This window comes from Tiliqua scincoides, chromosome 4 (assembly GCF_035046505.1).
Source record: "Tiliqua scincoides isolate rTilSci1 chromosome 4, rTilSci1.hap2, whole genome shotgun sequence".
Taxonomy (NCBI): Eukaryota; Metazoa; Chordata; class Lepidosauria; order Squamata; family Scincidae; genus Tiliqua; species Tiliqua scincoides.
The window spans coordinates 67,081,681-67,087,369 of NC_089824.1; the positions used below are offsets into that span (position 1 = coordinate 67,081,681).

Here is a 5,689-nt window from a genome sequence, read left to right on the forward strand (position 1 = left end):
TTTTTGCTTTTTGCCAGCAGGCAGACTGGAGATGAATCAGTGCAGGTTATATTTTCAAAGGGTGCCCTTTCTAAAATCAGTAATGCAGAACTCGTACTTCTGATAGCTTTTTGTTTTTAACAAATGGGTCCAAGGAATGTCAGGTTTCCATGGATTATTCAATTTCATAACCATATAATTACTAAATAATTGTCCATTATTCTCTCTCTCTCTCTCTCTCTCTCTCTCTCTCTCTCTCTCTCTCTCAGTCTTAGTTATACCGCAAAATGCTAGATTTTCAGTAGGTCAAAGGTTAAGTCAAAAGGAATCTGTTTAGATGAAGGTTAAACTTTTTATTGTAACATTATATATCTAAATTTAGCACTGAAATGCTAATTTTCTGAAAGTAATCTGAGAGTGAGCTTTCATGATAGTATGTTGGCCTCTTTAGATAGTTGTACTGTATTATGTTTCCTGAATTACACCTTTGTCCCTGTAAAGCTACAGAGGCAGCTAGGAAATTGAGATCGACAGAGTCCAACTGAAAGAATACATTAGAAGCAAGTAACACTAGATGAGCTACCTAGGCCCAGTAGCCCATGGCTTCTAGAAATATAATCCCAATGCAAGGATTCTGTCACATCTTGCCTTCTAGCACTCTAGTAAGGCTTGAGGCTGCTAAGGCCTAATGAACTCTTGTGAACTGTATGTTCTTAGCAGCCCAACACTATTGTACCACTACGCCACTGGAACACATGTTCTGGTGGTACCTCATGGCAGATAGGGCAAAACACAACCTACCATTCTGCACAGCTGGGCCATTGCTGCAAATAGTGATCATGGTAACCAGGAAACAGCAACCTCCCTAAAGCCTCTGGAACTGGTAAAGCAGAAGCGAGGATAGGCTGTGGCCAGGAGAGGAGGAAGAGGGGAAGACTGGGAGTGTTTCTGGGTGAGAGAGAGGGGGAAATGGGGGCAGGGAGGAGGCAGGAGCGGGTGGATCTGGCTGCAAAGATACACATTAGATCTTATCCACTCTTGTCAAAACCTCTCCTCTCCTTTTCTCTCCTCAAACATATGCCACCAAAATAGATGCCATGTGTCTGAGGCTGTCCAATTGCCAACCCATCGGAGATCTGGCAGCCTACCAGCAGGTAAGTACAAAATGTTTTCATGTACCTCCTGCAAGCTGTTCCTCTCCCCACCCCCACCACAGGTTGCAGCATGCATTGGCACTGGTGGAGGGGGATAGGATTGGGCTGAAAGTGTCAGAATCCTTTTCAGATACAGATATAAAAGCAAGTAGGCAGTATTAAGCCTCTGGACTGACCAGGCCTAAGTAGTCCACTCCACAGTGATTCTAAGGGCACAATCCTAGAAACAACTTGGGCTGACGCATGTCCCTTGCGCCGGCCCATTAGGATTGCAAACATGCCGTAAGAGGAAGTCGGGCTGGCGCTCCAAGAAGCACCGGCCTACTGAGGCTGACATAAGCCTTCGTGCTGGCTTCCTCTCTGAGGCTTGTGTCAGCCTAGCTGGGCTGATGCAAGCAGCAAAGGTAAGCGGGGGGAGGTGGGGAGGTGACAGGACGGAGGTGTTCTTGGGCAGGGGGAGGACGGGTGGTGGGCAGCTTTGGGGTCAGGTGAGCGGGGAGCGGGCGGTGGGGCTGGGATCTGGCAGTGGCCACTCAAGAGATGGTGCAAGTCTGAGGAGACCCATACGGGCCAGCCACCCTTACCCGGAGGTAAGGGGAAATGTTTCCCCTTGCCTCTGGTTGAGCTGCTTATGGCCACTGTCCTGAGCAAACCTCCTGGCTTGCCTGTTCCAGCGCAAGATTAGATTGCACCCTAAATATCCTAAACTCTATTTTCAAGTTAAAAAAAAAAACCACTCTCTTGCATACAGAGCTGGAAACAGAGTTAAGAAAAGCTAGAGTCACTGTGCAACTCTACAATTTCCCAAAGTTGACTTTTAGTTTGCAGAGAGTTCCAAAGCAATGAATGATGGAGTAGATCGATTGGGGTGCTTGAGGACCAAGGGTCCCAGTACCTGCAATGCTAGGCACTGCCACTCATGGTCTGGAATGGGATGTTTGCCTGCATCCTGTTCTCTAATTAAGCCCTTGCTTTCCAATTGTGGTCTGGTCCAGAATTCACTTTAGCTCCAATTCCTATCAAGAGGCCATGGTTAGCAAGGGAAAACTGGTTAGAAAAGCAGGATGTACACTGACCTCCTTTTCTGGGTGATGACCAGCATACATACTCACATGGTCAAATGAGGAGGGCTCCATAGGACCCCATGACAATCCCTCCAGATGCAGGTAACTGTGCTCTTGCAGAAGGATCATGACCTAATTCTATCCACTACTGAAAAGAAGGATCCCGTAACTACCATGCAAAAGTACAGTTCTTTGTCAATATCAAATTGTTTTGGAATTACCTTTAATGTTTACTCTCCGTGATAATTAGCTGACACATATTTACTTTGTATGTGCTAATGAGGACGTTAATGTGCAGCAGTTTACATGAGCACAACACTTCGCAAATATTGACTAATTAGTTCTATTAAACAGATCTTAATTGACTGCCAAAAAAGAAAAAAAGAACCTGATTATGTACTGTGTGATAGATACACCTGTGCAGGTTTACCTGTCATGCGTAAGATTTCTAGCACCTGGTGCTATAATGTAAGCAGCACACTAGTGGAAAACAAAAGGTTTGTGAATCAGAATAAGAAGCTGTTTCCTTCCATTATCTGTCATTAGAAAATAATTTGATGGTTGACTCACGTTCCAGCATTCATAATGATGTTAATACATGTTCCATCCACTTGAGGTTTGATAATTATGATAATGATATTATAGCAGGGTTGTAAATGCCACTTGCATGATTTGGGCGTTTGTTTTTTTGGTCTTTGATAGAATACTAGTACCCTCTTTTTTCCTTACTAAAGAGGATTTTTTTTTTTTGCCAGTACGGGCATATTCCAAAAACATTGTTATGGTGCATTTAAATCTCATCCTCAAACAAACATCTGTTCACTTACAAAGACTATAATGTCAACTGATAGTAATAACCTTTTTGGAAAGAAGGATACACAAATCATTCATGGTACAGTATGTTTCCAAAGATACTCATATACATTTAATGTGATTACTCCAGAGCAGGGATGCCAAATGACCACAAAGCCACTCACCCAGAGGGTTTGAGGAGTTCTGCTCCCATCCCACCCCTGATGCTGAGCAAAGATAGCAAAAGCTCATGTTCCCAACCTTACTGCATTTCTAATCAGTTGTGTTTTTTTAAAAAATCGCACATGTGTGTGTATTAGTATTGTGTTGAAGTGCCTAGGTACACAGTGCTAAAGGTGGGAGAAATTACAACTACTGCTTCTCCATCTCTTCTCCCCTGCTGTGAGCAGCTGCGACTCTTTTGATTCATACCGGGACTCCAGTGACAGTAGCCACAGAGGATGAGAATGATGACCACCGTGGGCACCCCAGAGTACAGACAGGGCACACTGTGCTTGCTTAGCTGATCAGCACATTCAAGCCAGCAACCTACAAGAGCTGCAGCCCTGCTGCCCATATTGGCAGATCGGTCTGTCCTCTGCCCATAGTCATACAAGAGTTGATACTGCCAGTACAGGTGGGACCCCAGTATCCACTGATTTGACTCACCACTGATACTGAGGTCCACTTTTAAATGTCTTGTAACAAGGAAGAAAGCACCAAAATCCAATTTCTTATCTTCATGCTGTTAAATAATTATAATTTCATTCTACTAGATTCCATTATTCATCCCATACAGTGGCTGAATGTGGTATAGTTTCTAAACCAATGCATTCTGGAGCAACAGGAGTAGCAAGAAACCTGGAAGTGGGCCTTTAAAGCAATTTTCCCACTGATTTGTTATCCACTTTTTTTTTTTATCTACTGAGGATTCCGGAACAGAATCCCAGTGCATAACAAAGCATGACCTGTACACTGAAGAAGTAGCCATCCTATGAGAGGTCTGAGGCCACAGATCTCCTCTTCAGCACAATCCAATTTCCTTCTAATCTGGACCTTGAATGACTTGCACAGTGCAGAATAGAAGGCTGGTCTGGGATATCAGAAGCATTGCAGGTTTTGCATCACCTGAATTGCTTTGATATACTTTTTGAGTATACCTGTGAATGTGGCCAGGAATGGGACAAATGAGAAGCAGGGCTCTATTGTTGGAAAGATTTTCAGATTCTTTTCACTGATGCAATGCCAAACAGTCACAGACTTTTTAAAAGGGTTTGGAGGCTTTATTTCTACAATAGTTACACACAAGCCAATTGATTCAGTTTGGATACAAATGTTCACTCTTCATTTCCCATCCTGTTTCTCAAAGAACCACACCAGAAAATCACATTAAATAACGTGAAATAAACAAGTTACCCATGTGACACTGTATGTCACTTCCACCTCCTTATTGGGCATGGTTGGCAACCTTCAGTCTCGAAAGACTATGGTATAAGCCTACAGCACCTGGTATTCCCATGCAGTCTCCCATCCAAGTACTAACCAGGTCTGACCCTGCTTAGCTTCCGAGATCAGATGAGATTGGGCACATGCAGGGTAACAGTTGCTGCATATTATGACAGGTTTGGTGCATGGTCCCAGCTCCAATTAGGAGGTCATTCTGCCCTGCATCTCAAAATGTTCCTGGCCCATAACTTTGGTTACACAAGATCCTGGAATTCTTCCTTTGGGAAAGTTATGATCTACATGTTCTGCCAGTCATGATCTCTTTAGGTCACTTTGACATAATGACCCTCCTAGCCTGTTTTTTAAGGGGAACAGTAGTCACTCTCTTGGCTCCAATTTCAGTTATTTTTCTCAAACAAGAGAAGTAAGTTAACCCTCTAAAATCTCTATCACTATTGAGCTCTAAGGAGATTCTTCCATATGCGGGTGCTGCACCCATACATAGGGAAGGATTGTGCCTCATGTATTTGTCACATTCACACATGACAGGACATTTTTAGCTGTACACTGAAAACATCTTAGGAGTACACCTAAAAATGTAATATATAAACATGATCATTAGTGGGACAGCTTGACGGACTACCAACTTCACTGTTTTCATTAATCCACTTGTGAGTATATATGTCTTTCCTAATGCAAAGTCATTGTGGAATTATTTTACAAGCCTTAATTGAAAAGATTGTCAGAGGACTGAAAAATTCCTATAGTGCAGGCTTCCTATGAAGTGTTTGGCAGTCTTTCAATGAAGCCAGATTCTTTGACAGGTCTGATACATCTACCTATCAAACAGCACACATGCATTTTGAATCAGCGACTGTAAAAATTGATCTCTGCCACTTGCTTTTGTTTTGGTGGATCCCCGGTGTGTTCAGAATTAAAAGACAAGGGGTTATATAACCAAATACTTTTGTTTTTCCAATTTCATCTCTTAGACAAAGAAACAAGATGATCAAAGTCTAAAAAACAAAACAAAAACACTTGGTAGGAAAAAAGTCATCACATTACATATTAGCTAAGTTGGTGAAATTACTAATTATGTTTTAAAAGGATTTGGATTCTATGACAGTCAGAAAACAGCTCAATAGAGAACTGCCTTAAGAGACTTGTTTAATTTTAAGATTGCAGAGCCAAAAAGTGTTCCTTGGTAGAAAATTCTAAGTGTGTTAATCACAAGACATATTAGACATCTACTAA

General features: G+C 42.4%; 1 pseudogene; it reads right to left on the bottom strand.

The window, feature by feature from the left end:
* Nucleotides 1-4,483: 4,483 nt before the first annotated feature.
* LOC136649835 (5S ribosomal RNA) lies at nucleotides 4,484-4,603 on the bottom strand (annotated as a pseudogene).
* Nucleotides 4,604-5,689: the final 1,086 nt, after the last annotated feature.